Consider the following 14,896-nt stretch of genomic DNA (forward strand, 5'->3'; position numbering starts at 1 on the left):
AAATGCGTCAGGTGGGAAGTTATTGACTTCTGAAAAAATGTTTTAAAATTAATCAAAAATAGACACAGACAAAATATTACACAAAGTGATAGTTACAAGGGAGCTGCTGGATCCAATCAAATCAATCAATCAATCAATCAATCAATCAAACTTTATCCATCCCCGAGGGGAAATTCTTTAGGTGCCTGATCAAGTTCCAGCATGGTCCAGCACAAATTAAGCCCCGGTTGCAGCCCTAATATAGATAATGGCAGCCTGCTGTGACCTAATCAATGTAAATCCAAGCAGAGACACTGAATTATAGAGTATAACTGCCAGATTTTACCAATCTGCTTAATAAGGTCACTACACTCGGGATACCTATACATGTTCTCACTCACTCTGTTTACGCAAGTAGGAGCTGGTTCTTAGTATGGTCGTAAACAACTGCCTATCTTGTTGTTCATTGAATTTGTCTGACGAGTTCAGCATCAGCCCTTACTGACAGAAGTTCCTCAATCTTGTCTTCTCTCCAGTTAGACATTTTTATTGCCGTCTTTGTGTTAATCACCTTTTTTCTTCACCGTTGAAGGTTTGGTTTCCTCCACCAGCGCAGCGTGATATAAACATCATTAGCATGCCCATTCGTTCTCCGTGCACACTGGAGACTGAGCGGCTTTATTCATGAACTCTGTTTGATGCCCGGTCTGACTGGACATATGCGTTCTCACAAATTAATTATTGAGGCTAAAAACACATTCACTCATTGGTTTTCTTTTCAGTCGGCATCTTGTGGCCAATAAAGGAACTGCAGTTTGAGGAGTTAAAAATGTTGAAAAACACATTAGAGGAATTTATTGATTCAGTGTGTATGTTAATAGTTCACGTTACACGCTACATCTGAACAGGTGCATCGGCCGAAATGTGTTTTCTCAGGAGGGTGGCTGGAGTCTCCCTTAGAGGTAGGGTGAGAAGTTCAGCCATCCGTGAGGAACTTGGAGTAGAGCTGCTGCTCCTTTGCGTTGAAAGGAGCCAATTGAGGTGGTTTGGGCATCTAGTAAGGATGCCCCCTGGACGCCTCCCTAGGGAGGTGTTCCAGGCACGTCCAGCTGGGAGGAGGCCTCGGGGAAGACCCAGGACCAGGTGGAGAGATTATATTTAATGTGGCCCGGGAAAGGGAAGGTTGGGGTCCCCTGCTAGAGCTGCTGCCCCCGCTACCCGACCCCGGATAAGCAGTTGAAGATGAGATGAGATGAGATCTGAACAGGTTACAACATATCCATGGTGTTAGGTTCTTATTCTTGTGTTAAAGTACTGCTGCTTATACATGTCTCACTTTTCTAAAGAATGAATCAGACGAGCTAATCCAGATTAGATTCTACCGTCAGACGGCTTGAGAGAAATTTCTTCTTTCTCTACAGGGACCTTTCTCTGGATAAAAACAGTGTACGGTGTATGTAAGAGCACTGTTTTTGTGTAATCTTAAGTGCTGAGTGTCAGCTGATGGTTGCTGATGGATGTGGGAATATTTGCTGCTCTTTGTCCTCTGTGTGCCCTCTAGAGCTGTTTTGGGAAAAACTGCATTACAGAACCACATTAAAGCGTTGTCATACTGAGCGGGAATAATATCCCCGACCATTTATTTTTCATAAGTACATGTCAGAATCTGGACCACTTTATTCAGCAGAGGTAATGAATGCACAGGCATTTGTCTTAATGACAGTATTATGCAGCCGAGCCAAGGAGCAGACAGTGCATCAGTCACACTAGGAGAAATGACTTTAACCAAGAGTGTTCCTGGTACACAAGTAGATTATATAATGCTTGTGCATTTAAAATAAACATAATTTATGTTTAAAGGATATTACAACTTTGCGTAGATTTTTAGCAATCATTTTTAGTGCTGTGTGGCATGATCAAAAATGAGTGTCACAGTATTTTCTATCTTTCACATAACTGGGCCTCTAAAGTGGCTTCTTCAACTGTCAGGAGTGCATAGAAAATGAAAACATTAATGTCCAAAAAAAATTGAAATTGCACTTTGCTGAGTGTCCACTGTAGGGACATGTTTCATAATAGAGCAATTTCTCATTGACCCCAACGTTGAAAATGCCGTTTTCACAGCATAATTCCGCCTAATTAAGCCCTGGTACAAAAAATTGTAGATTATTAATTGTTCTAAAGTTGGATAAATATGAGTGAGAAGTGTATGCTGTTAATATGGCTACCCTCCCAGTACTCACAATGACCGTGGCAGTAAATCCATACCGTACACAAAATTGATAGGCCTACCGGTATACCGCGCAGCATTACAACATTTCTTTCCTTTATGATAACATTGCACCCGTCAAAGTCATTTTGGAGATCTGAAACAGTGACATCACAACATCAAAGTCACCAAATACGACTTAATTCACTTTTTTAGAAGGGGAAACCATATTGGTAAGTGAAAAGGATAAAGTGGTTTGGGTAATTATTTTACCTTTCTGTTTCAGTATTTCTTCCAAATTAGGTTTAGCCTGGTTCAACGCTTCGTAATTTCTTCCATTTAATTTCAGTGATTCAAATAGATTAATTTTGCACTCACTGACAGGTGTTTACACAATTGGAAAAACAATTGGGCTTTGTAGGCAGAATCAAGGATGTGGTTGTGTGCAGAACCAGGAAAATAGCAACACGTTGAAACAGCTGTGCAGGTTGTAGACAGGACTCACAGACACCTCTTAAAGGCCCAGTCACACCAAAATGCATCTGTTTTGAGGCAAAACAATTATTTTAATGCTTTTATTGCATAGCCACAAATGGAGAGATAGCAGCAGTAGAAAAGTAAGGAGACAGATGGGGAAGTACATACAACAAAGGTCCCTGGCTGCGGGCAAAGTGAGGACGATGCAGTTCATGATTGGCTCCTTAAACCCTTAAGCCACCTGGAGGGCGCAAATGAAACTGCTCCTTCTGCTCAGCAAACTTTTATGTACTGTAACACTGAACATGCTTTTAGGCATATCTTCCAAAGGGATACAGTGTTTTTCTTACCTATATAAATAATGGCCACGTCGTTGCACATCATCTTCCCCCTATTTGTCCTCACAGAAACATACATCCCCTAATGGCACAGAAGGGCCACTCCACGTTTAATGCCGTTTACAGTGTGTAATTGACTGTACAGCAGAGTCTTCTGTCAGTCTATCTCTGGTAATTGATAAATGGCACTCTGCTCAAAAAATGAAAATCTTCCGATGAGACTTTGCGGTTAATCACGGCTGGTTTTGTACTTTTGGTTTGTGGAGAGTCATTAATCATTTAATCAAAGAAGCAGTGTTGTGTAATGTTCAGAACAAACATCGCAAACACAACTTCTGTTCACTCAGCCAGGGGGGAGAGTGAATAGCATAAGTGATATAATATGTTCCCTAATTCATTTTTTAAATGCGTAACTCGTGAGGATGCATGTCTGCTCTGTTTTACAACTAGAAAAGGTGTGTGTGTGTGTGTGTGGAGGGGGGGGGGGGTATTATGGTTCTGTTTTGGTCCTTCTTTCCGTTTCTCCCTCTGCAGCCTTCGGGCGGGGGGGGGGGGGCTTAGGGTGGGGTGGCAGGCTGCTTTAGGTTCTGTTTCCGCTGAGTGAGTGTGTGTGCGTGCCTGCCTGCCTGCATGCATCGCGTCTGTGTGGGCTTTGATCCCGGAACGCAGCCAGAAGCATTAGGCACTTTTCCACTCGTGTCTTCTTTTAATTAAGGACCCAAATGAAGGCTGCACGCTTGGCTGCAACACATCACACACTCGGAGGAGGAGGAGGAGGAGGAGGAGGGAGATCCCACCCCCTTCTTCCCCTCCACCAGCCTCCTCTATGTGATGTTGAGCCCTCTCTTTGGCCTGTACACTCCAGTTTCTGTCTTCTTTTCTTTTTCAAGTAACTTAAGCCCGGGCTGTAAATCAGTGATTCACCGCCCTCTCTAGTTCCACGTGTGCCATGTTTCACCTGTGATCACAACCAACAGTAATACCATGCACCTGTACATCACTGCAGCGAGGTCAGCAAGAACAAGATCGTCAGGGTGTCTTGTTAGTTTAATCCAAACACGGAAAGGTTTTACATGATAGAATCATTTCTTGGCCATGCCAGTGACTTCCAGGGCCTGTATTCACAAAACATCCTAAGGCTTAAAGTAGTTCCTAACTTGTTGATTTCGGAGTAACTCTTTAAAAATGTCCTAACATCAGTCCTTATTTTACTGCTTTCCCCCTCCATCTCGTCTGGGTCTTGCACAGTAACCCTGTCATGTAGATCACAAAACTTCTCTCTAATGGTGAGGCGAATAGCTAGTTCCAAAATCGGAGGTGCTGTGTGCCCGCACAAAAAAACAAACTTTAGTACCAATCATGTTAATTTGAAACGAGGACTACTCGAGAAATCAATCGCTCAAGCCCATCCCTACCAGAAACCAAAGTTACTGTTTAAATTTTCCCAGACTTGTTTTGTCCTTTGCAGTTATCACGACTAAAAAAAAAAATCCGTTCTTGTGTCCAGTTTGGTTTGCGTTTGCACATCCCACTATCAGCCATTGTAGTCTGATAATTACAAGGCTTCCCACAAAGATACATATAAGTGTTAATGAGCTGCCAGACATGTAAGAGGCTGACAATTAGCTAGTCAGTAGCCTGCATTACTCCTTGTTTCATGTTAAATGAGCAGATGAAACATGACATCATCCATAGCAACGGGATCAACCCTGCCCTTTCTCTTAGCTTCAGACTTCTCCCAATTCCTTAGTAAAAGTTGATCTCAGCAGCTTTGTGAACAGGTTTTAGGAGGACACTCTTAGCCAGGACCTTTTAGTGATATGTGAGGGAGTCCTCCTGGTGGTAAGATCAAATGTTATGTGAATACAGAACCTGGGGTCTGTCAGCATCACAGTGACGACAAGGATCCAGGAGGTCACTGGCGGGCCAATGCAACACCTGGAGCACAGCCACATCCTTTTATAGCGGCTGTGCCTCTGCTATCATCAGCCAAATCAAAATGTCATTCCAGCTAGTTGACAAAAGATGGCAGCCCTGCAGTAAAGGGCAGGTGTTTGGCGGCATTGGGAGAGGCCAGGGAGCATTAGTGGAAGCTCGCTCTCTCTCTCTCACTCCCTCTCTCTGTCTCTGCTCCTGTCCTGTGCTGTTGATAAGATGTACATCTGTTTGAATGTTTGCACGGATCACTGCTCACAGGTTTCTTCCCCTCCAGTGTGAGTATAACTCAGAAGGGAGAGCTGGCTCTTAACTACACACCTGCTCTGAGTGAGTGAGAGCCTCTAGGAGGAGGCCTGCTCCTGGGAGAATTGAAAAGGTCATTCTCTATATGCTGAATTATGGCCCCAATGGGCCATGAATCAGCTCTACATGACTCTTATTATTCTAAACCTTATTCAAAGTTAATATCACAATCATTAATCATTCCGTTTCAGATCAGACTTGTAGATTAGAGTTGTTCATTAACATCATCTTAGAATGAAAACGACATGAAAGAAAGTCGATACTTTATTCCCATTACTCAGACAGATATGCAGAGCGGTTCAGGAACATCATTAGCTATGATACAGCACTTCTTGTTTGTCTTCTTCTTAGAGCAGTTGTTCAGCGATTTGGGAAATGCATGTTTTCTCTGTCTCTCTGAGAGTGAGATGAGAAGATCAAGTGTGTGTGTGTGTGTGTGTGTGTGTGTGTGTGTGTGTGTGTGTGTGTGTGTGTGTGTGTGTGTGTGTGTGTGTGTGTGTGTGTGTGTGTGTGTGTGTGTGTGTGTGTGTGTGTGTGTGTGTTAGTACAGAGATGGAGTCAGGACGTGGTTAGTGTGTTAAACAGCTGTTTGGTGGGGGCGGGTTGTTTAAGTTATGTATAAGTCAACAGATGAATGCATTCAAGGATTGCAACTTTTTAATCTTTTTTTTTTTTATAGAGATCTCAAAGTAAACAGTGGAACTACAGCTTTCACATTATTAATAAAGTAATCCACCAGGAATGGGTGCTGCTTGCACGGATGTGATTGGCTGCCGCAGGGCTGCATTTATCACCCAGGGCCGAAGAAGAATAGAGAAACTCTTCTTCTTTTTTTCCTTTGGTAAATGAAATATGCTTCTGTATGCGTCCTACCTTTCGGCATGAAAAAAAAGTATACCTGTGTGTGTGCCTTGTTCTTCTCATCTTCTCTTTCTGATACATTATCCTTTTATAGTAGTTTTAGGACTATTTTTTTTATGAGGACATCTTTTATTCTGTCTATTTTGGGAAAATAAAGCGTCTCTGTGTGTATGATATCTTGATCAGTTTACCCAAATGTAAGTGTGGCTTAGCTGGTAAAGAGCGGTGTTTTTTTTGCATGTCTGAGCCATAATATACTGGCTTATTCTACTGTCAGGAGTACAGAGAATATATAAACGTGCTGTTTGGCAGTGTGGTCTCGCAAATGTACAGTTATTGGTGTTACAAATGGTTTGTGTCTCACATATAGGCTAATGGTGTTCTGCCCTGTAAAAGAGAGTTAGTTGTGGGTTTTTAATTGTTGTTATAAAGTTGGTAAGAAGGGTATGCAGTTAATAGGGTCCCCTCTCAATACACTCACAGCTTGTCCCGACTGCAGTGCGTTTTGTGGCGAACTGTATTGTATATTTTGCCGCCCGTAGAAGAGATACAGCAATTGTTTCAGGTATGGCAGTTTATGAAAAATTCATATCATGCGGGAAATTAAAACTGGTGTACCAGTTCACAGGATATACCCACCAGCATTATTCAAGCTGCAAACAACTTATTGTTTCCTACATTTCCCACAATTCAGCACAAGAGAATGTTAAGTTAGCCCTCCCCTGCTTGGTAAAACCTCATCAGATGTCGGATTGCACTGACCCTATGAACGGCTTCCCCGCAGTCATCTTCAAACCTCTTTTTATTCATGTGACTTTCTCTCTTCTGCTCTTCACCCTGAGTGTCTTTCCCTCGTGTCTTCATCTGCTGTTTTTCAAAACCCTCCTTTTGTAAAACACCTTCACCTCAAGCTGTTTTTGAACTTCTGAAGCTGTTTAAATAATTATCTGAAGATAAAGTCTGAAGAGGCCATAAGAGGACCTTGAGTGGAATTGGTGAAAAGGGGATTTATTCATTTCATTTCACTTTTTTTACCTATTCTATTCATTTAAACGGTGGTTAAATAGTTTTGGAATCTTCCCCCGCAGTAGCCACATGGTGCCCTGTGAGGAAATGTCCCTTTTTTTTAGAGAGAGAGAGAGAGAGAGGGCATTGACTTATTTTGGAACTCCTTAACCGAATGCTTGTGTATGTTTTGTTTTGATGGGTGGTGGTTGTGTTAGTTTGTGGGCACAAGAGGGAGACAAAGTTCCACTGCTCCTCAGTGTGCGTGCTGCTCAGAGGGCTGAGGTTGAGCACATCACAGAGCAGGCAGTCTCCCAGGGCAAAGTAATACAATGTACCGAGACAACTCAACCTACTGACAGCTTTACACACTGACACTCACAGGTCAAGGATGTATTAGACTAAACCGAGTAGTGGCCGCCTCATCCTCTTCTAAAACACTGCCAGTCCAAACACACTGTAAACACAGCATATTGGCACTGAGGTGGTCGTGATGAGCTAGTTCCAGGTCAGTGTGTTTGGCCTCAGCGCCCAAATCAGTAAACATTTTTTTAGAGATTCATTAGCTGCTCTATCTTCTCCTCACCAAACCATATTTGTTGACTGGTAGTGGTTTGATTGTGTTTCTTTATTGTGTCAAAAATATAATACATTCATATATGTCGTAATATCTAAAATAACAGTCACGGTTCACTGATATCAGGGTGGATGATCTGTATTGGTTATCAGGGTCATCAGTGATTAAATGTCTATACTGTATTGAATATTACTCAAAAAAAAAACTTATTTACTCTTCGCAATCTGACACATCAGGACATGTGGGCCGTCATGCTGTGCAGTGACATGATGAAGTTGTGTTTCCTGGGTCTTTATTGAACTCTGGAGATAGGAGTGAGAAAATTCATCTTTCTTTTCTGGCCTTCACACTGAGAAAGGATGACTTTATTCAAAAGACATATGTATGACAGATACGAGACTAAACTGACATGTGTACACGGCAGAAGCTAACAGATTCTCTCTCTGTCTTTTCTGCCCATGTCCTTCTGCTGTACGACTGCATCTTCTCGTCATCAGGTAAGACGTTGTTTCAATGTATCTGCTTTTTAATGTTTCCTGTTTGTTCCCTAGAAGCGGCTGCTTTTCTTATGTGTTTTTGGGAAACAATGAGTTTCTTCCTAGGTGCATGCTGGAAGAGAAGCTGTGTGTGTGTGTGTGTGTGTGTGTGTGTGTGTGTGTGTGTGTGTGTGTGTGTGTGTGTGTGTGTGTGTGTGTGTGTGTGTGTGTGTGTGTGTGTGTGTGTGTGTGTGTGTGTGTGTGTGTGTGTGTGTGTGTGTGTGTGTGTGTGTGTGTGTGTGTGTGTGTGTGTGTGTGTGTGTGTGTGTGTGTGTGTGGGTGTGTGTGTGTGCGTGCGTGCGTGCGTGCGTGCGGCCTGGGCCTGTAACTAAAGGGATATTCTTCCACTTTATTTATTGCATTAGTCATGAACTAGAGCTGCACCCCCCCATCCCCCACACTCCTCCGCCCTCCTCTCTGTGACATAATCCATCTATCTCCGTGTGTCGGTCCTAGCCTTCTGAATGTCACGCTGCATCTCTACTGTCATATCTCAAGGTCCCACATTTAAATAAATAAAAACTCTGTGTGTGTGTGTGTGTGTGTGTGTGTGTGTGTGTGTGTGTGTGTGTGTGTGTGTGTGTGTGTGTGTGTGTGTGTGTGTGTGTGTGTGTGTGTGTGTGTGTGTGTGTGTGTGTGTGTGTGTGTGTGTGTGTGTGTGTGTGTGTGTCTGTCCTTGGTTGATGTTTTTGGATTGTCTCACATTTGATGGGGCTGACGGGAGGATGGCTTGATGGACGAATGAGGAGATGGATGAGCGGGTGGATATGCTCTGGCAGTTTGTCTTTTCTTCATCACTGGAGCTTACACCACTCTGTTTTTCTTATTTTTTATTTATCTCTCTATCTTTACCGCTTCCTCTGTGTGTGTGTATGTGTGTGTGGGTGCGTGCTTGGGTTATAGTAAGTGTAAAGATGGGTAACCATGACAACAACAGCCTGAAGTAGGAGCGCTTGTGGCAGACACAGCACAGTGCCCTCTCTGTTTCTATCTACAGATCCAGCATCATCTTCTTCTTCTCCTTCTACATCCAATCCCAATCTCCAGATATGTTGTTGTTTACATGTACATAGAAAAAAATGGCCATCAGTCACCATGAATAACAAGCGCATACCTCCGTGAGTGTGCAGGCTCAACAACTCCTTTTAAGATTAACTTACTACTAGACTGAGCAGTAGTGTTTCATTAATGTCACAGCGCTGACGCACCCTGGTGGTGCCCTGTGACATCACTGCGGCCAGGTGAGGCCTTAAACCACCTGAGCTTAGTTCATCTTTAGTGTCAGGTGCACATAGAGTAAATCATACTATGTCACATAGACTTAGAATTATGTAACATTGGACAAAAGTATTTGGACACCATGTGCATTAGAAAAGAGTTCTCCACAGGATTAATGCTCTCCTTTACAACGTACTTGGACGCATGATAGGCAGTTTTTATGAAAAACAAAACAAAGGATTCAAATGGATGCAGTAGAACCAGAAATCCTCTTTTTTTAAATTTCACTCTTCATTGTCAAACCCTGGCATCTGCATTACCCTCAATGCACTGCTGGTTCACTGAGTTCACTCTTTCTCTCCAGTGTTTTTGGGGTTATTGCACCTTTTGTTACACTGTTGCAGTGCTTGTTCGGTGAATGTGCCCGTTCAGAACAGGACGGTTACTTAGCCCCCGGAAGTGCTGATTGCAGCAATCAAGAGAATCGCTCATTCAACACCACATTCCTTTGGGTCCTCAGCAGTACACCTGCCAATTGTGGATTAACAATTGGATTAACAGTTCTTCTATTATGTGACAGTCATACATACAGTACATACATACACAGACAGAGAGAGATTCCTTCCTTTATCGTTAGATGTTGCTGCTACAACGCCAGCTATTGATCAGATGGCACCAAATTTGTCATGGCCACTTAAACATCATATCTACACATGTCCATTAAAGTTGGTTGCAATTTAAGAAAGCATTCAGGAGATACGACATTTGAATGATATAACCATCTAGTTGAGCAGACTTTGAGGGCCAGCTTTAGAAAAACTGTATGGACCATCAAAAATCTGAAAAAGTTACCTTTTCCAGCCAGGTCCAAAGAAGGTCTTTCCCAAATTTGGTGATTACGCAAAAAAAATTCTAGGAGTAGCAGCAGTCCAAAAAACAGATTTGGACACAACTCAAAATGGCTGAAAAGCAATGTAGACACTAATGGGTGTGCCTCACATGGATAGATTTGTCTGGACCAACAGAATCAAGGGGAAAAAGTTACAGGACAAAAGTTAAAGTTTGTTGTCATAGCGCCACCATCTGGCCAAAGTGCACAAATACACCTGTACTGTAGCTCCAAAGAACACTTCTCGAGGTATGCAAATTACATACAGACAGACGGACAGAGATTTCTTGCTTTATTGTATAGCTTCTTCTTGCTGTTGAAAAAAATCCATGTGCAGCTCTTCATAAAAAAAGCTTCCATCAGTGTCTCTTCTCCCTGCAGCTCTCTGTGCTGCATTATATCACCATGCTGGCAGTGTGTGCAGTCGCACGGCAGGAGTGATGCCTGCAGCAGCAGAGGCATCATGGGTGCATTCTTTTCCCTGAAATGTCATCACTTGCTGTGTTTCGAGCATCCCTCAGCCCCTTTCCTGAAACTGGCAACAAACTGACCCAGTTTGTGTTTGTGTGTGTGTGTGTGTGTGTGTGTGTGTGTGTGTGTGTGTGTGTGTGTGTGTGTGTGTGTGTGTGTGTGTGTGTGTGTGTGTGTGTGTGTGTGTGTGTGTGTGTGTGTGTGTGTGTGTGTGTGTGTGTGTGTGTGTGTGTGTGTGTGTGTGTGTGTGTGTGTGTGTGTGTGTGTGTGAAAGAGAGGGAGAAAGCATTCAACCACTTCCTGGTTAAACACAAGCGGGAGAGCGGTAAGGACAGACAGACAGCTGCAGCAGGTGTAAACATGTTTCTCCTCTCTGTGGGCTGTTCCCAGCACGCCCCTGGGGTCATGGTAAGCTCCGGACGCATCCTGACTTAATATGCTGGTTTAGTTCCCTGCTTAATATTCATCCAGAGTACAGCAGCTGTGGGTCACAGTGCTGTGGAAGCACAGGCTGATACTGGAGATATCTGAGGCTTTCATCTGTGTATCTGCTGTCTGAGGCTTTCATGGTGGATTCACATTATCACAGTTATTGTCTAGGTTGTGTATAGACGTGCAACATGTAGCTTATCTGTATCTCTCCACACAACTACGTGCTAGGTATGTCAGGGTTCACACTGACACAGGAAATGAGAATGTGGCACGTTTATTTTGGAACTTCAGTAATATTAAAATATCAAAATTGAATGTAATAATTCCAAAAAATTGATAAAATTTAGATTATTTTTAGAATTAATTTGATTTAGCCAATGGCTTGTGTAATATTCTGTTGAGTTCTGCAGGTGTGAGGTAAAATAAATGTTGATCAAATTATCAAGATAGCAAAGATCACACCACACCACACCAGCAGCATGAGTATATAGTAGTGTAATGAACTATTGTCATGGTGGAACAGTTGGAAACGTTGAAACATAACGGTACATCTGGTGGAAGAGTGAATCTTGTTTTTACAGACTATATACATTTAAATGTGTGATGATGAGTGGACATGCATGCTGCACTGTTACTGTAATTTGAAAAAGACAATGTGGTTTTATGCTGCATTCACTTAAGCAATGTAATTGTTGCAGCATCTCTTGGTGAGGTGCGACAAAACCAGTTCAGATGCTCACTTGGGCAGAATTTTGTCAGTTTTCCAGACTGCTGTTGATTGTTGCTCTATTCATCCATGGCCAAACATATGTGCAGTACGACCACCACACCAATGATTGTTAAAGGATAACTGATTCAAGTAGAAAACAAGTAGAGAACACAGCACATTCTTTTACAAATATAAAAAGTCCATGGGTTAATTATTAATAATAGAAAGAGTCATCATCGACTTTATTTTGCAGTTTGTGGTGCCCGGTTAACTTATGCTAATTTATGCAGGAGAATTTTTTGTTGCAGTACGGGGATTGGCCACTGGAAAAACTTGGCTGCGAGGCTGAGCGCCGGTGCCATATCCATGTCTAATAGTTCTACCACGGTTGTGACTCAAAAAAAAAATTGACACTTTCGCCATTCAAGTAAATGAGAAAAAGTATTTTTGGGCCCAATGGCATCACATGACGGACAAAGAAGTTGTGTTTTTACTGTTTTTGCCACCCAAATTGGCTTCAAAGCCTGGTGCTCTTCCTGGAGGCCTGGCATCAACAGACTGCCTCAACTTATCTTAACATCTCTTCAATTCATCAAAGACAAAAAAATGCTTATTTTATTATCATTTAACAAGAACATATCCCATGAGTCTTTGCCTCAGAAGCACTGTCAAAGCACTACGCTCCATGCTAAGAGTTGTGGAATGCTAACAAAAACTTGGTTCACTGTGTTAAAACGATAATTAGTTTAAATGTTAGCTCCAAGTACAGAAACACATAGGAAGTGTCACATATGACAAATGTTGTGTGTTCTTACTCAAGGAAAGCCAGAATACCTCTCAAAGATTAAAAAGTTTATTATAAAAACAGCAAAGAATTTTCAGCTTGAACAAGGACTCTCTCTGGGGTCAGAAGTTGCAGACACCTTAGCTTTTTAGCCACTGAGGCAGGAAGAGCACAGAGCCCCTCCTTCACAACGAATTTATACAGTAATAGTCATTGAGTTGTTGTCTTTGGTTCAGAATGTTGCTGAGGCAGTTTCTGGTTCCTGGTTTCATCACTCCCAGACTCGCGAGTTGAATCCTCTGCCCTCTGGTCACACGGTTCCTCCAATGAACCACAAGCTCCTGTAGAAAGAACACTCCCTACTGTAGCTTCACTTCCTGGTGGGCTGAGCCTCTCACATCTAACTGCACCTAGTTTAAACCTGGGGTTTATCTTCAACATCCTTTAATTATGCCATCTGTGTTTATTGATAACAATGTGAAAGCACGCTTAATCATTTTTATTTAACTTCTGTCTGTGCACAGTGCGTCATAACAAAACTTCAATTATATTGTGACAAAAATCAACACTTCATTTTAAAAAATCCCCACACAAACTACATGCAGCAATGAAAGCTAGTGGAAAAGAAGCAAACCAGGAAGTGGACAGGATTTCAGCTGTCTATACTATATAGTTGTGAGTTTGCAAGACACCTCGCTAAATCTAATTCAACACAATATAACAGATCTACAGTCATTCTGGAGAAACTTTGGGATTTTAATCAACCTATTAGTAACAACCTTAATATTAAACATCATCAGACCATTAAAAATTGGTTGAATCCTACTATGAGGAAACACCGTGGCACAGATAGACACACTGAAAATCACCCAGCAGTTTTATCAGACCACAGTGAGTGCCTCCATGCACACTCACAGTCATCCAGTGGACCGTAACGTTGACCATAGTGAAGCACCGCCAGTCAGTTTTTCCCCAAAGATGATGTCACCATTCATACTGCAGCTACACACAACCTCTGGAACGAGGCAAACAATAACTTTACTACCCCGCCAGCAGAACATTTTATGTTTTGGGATAACTTAATAATGGTTAAGATGACGCTTGTAGCTGGAATTAGAAATATGTTTTCATATACAAGAAATCTGCTTTCTAATGAAAACACAGTACTGCAAAAATCAAGCTTCATTAATAGAAAATGACAATGGAATACCTGTATTAAATATCAAATGAAAAGAGCTGTAGAGGAGGGAATGTGAGGTCAGGGGTTTGAAAATGCAAAGCTGGAGAAGAGTACTCCATTTGGTTGCATGAACAGGGGAAAGATCCAAAGTGACCCGCTGCTAGAGCTCATTTCTTCCCAGAAGATAATGATGTCATACATCAAGTTGACATGAGTATGTATGATCTACGCTCAGAGGGAAGTTCATGTCCCTACTTTTCTGACTCATACGATTATCTCAGAACTCCCATTCTGAAAGTCAGACTATTATTCCAATCGTATGCAAAACTGACTTATTATTGAGTGATTGGCCGACCTTGAAGTGCAAATTCATTTGAATATTCTGAGTGTACTGTGCTGTAGCAGACAGTCAGACATTGACTTTTGATGGTCTGTCCAAGATTTTTAACGCAAAATCTTCAGTGTATTATTTATGTGACCCAGACACTATCATCTGCTTGAATACAATCTTGTACAAACGTATTCATCAGAGTCCTCACACGTAAGCTTTTGATTTGGATGTGTTGAAGGTATTTTGAGAGTACAAGAGAGACAGATAATCAGGGATAAATAGCACAAGAACACAATCTAACATGAATAGATATAATGACATACTTAACATTATCATGTAGCAATTTCTGCCTGCAGGGCAGTCTCTGGGTGATTTGAGGTCGGTTAAACAAGACATGAGTAGATACTCATCCTACTATCGGGTCAAATTAAGGCCAGCATATATTCTTTGTAAATATCAACAGGACATCTTTCATGGTCTTTTTTAGCCAGAGCTATCTCAGTAATTAGTTGAAACCTTGCCACATTGTTTATCAATCAATTTAAACATTTCACATGGAATTTTATAAGGTACTGGAGTCTTCTTAACCTTAACAGAGAGAAAAGGCTGTTAACCTGGGTGGCTGGATCTTTTTAAGAATCTCTTTGCCTTATCCTTGC

At 42.0% G+C, this 14,896-nt stretch overlaps 1 protein-coding gene across 4 annotated transcripts in view; it reads left to right on the forward strand.

Moving 5' to 3' along the window:
- Nucleotides 1-14,896, forward strand: part of LOC310962756 (pleckstrin homology domain-containing family A member 5-like) — a 207,314-nt gene that overhangs the window by 76,969 nt on the left and 115,449 nt on the right. The window lies entirely within an intron of this gene.

This window comes from Echiichthys vipera (assembly GCF_963691815.1).
Source record: "Echiichthys vipera genome assembly, chromosome: 20".
NCBI classification, from domain to species: domain Eukaryota; kingdom Metazoa; phylum Chordata; class Actinopteri; order Perciformes; family Trachinidae; genus Echiichthys; species Echiichthys vipera.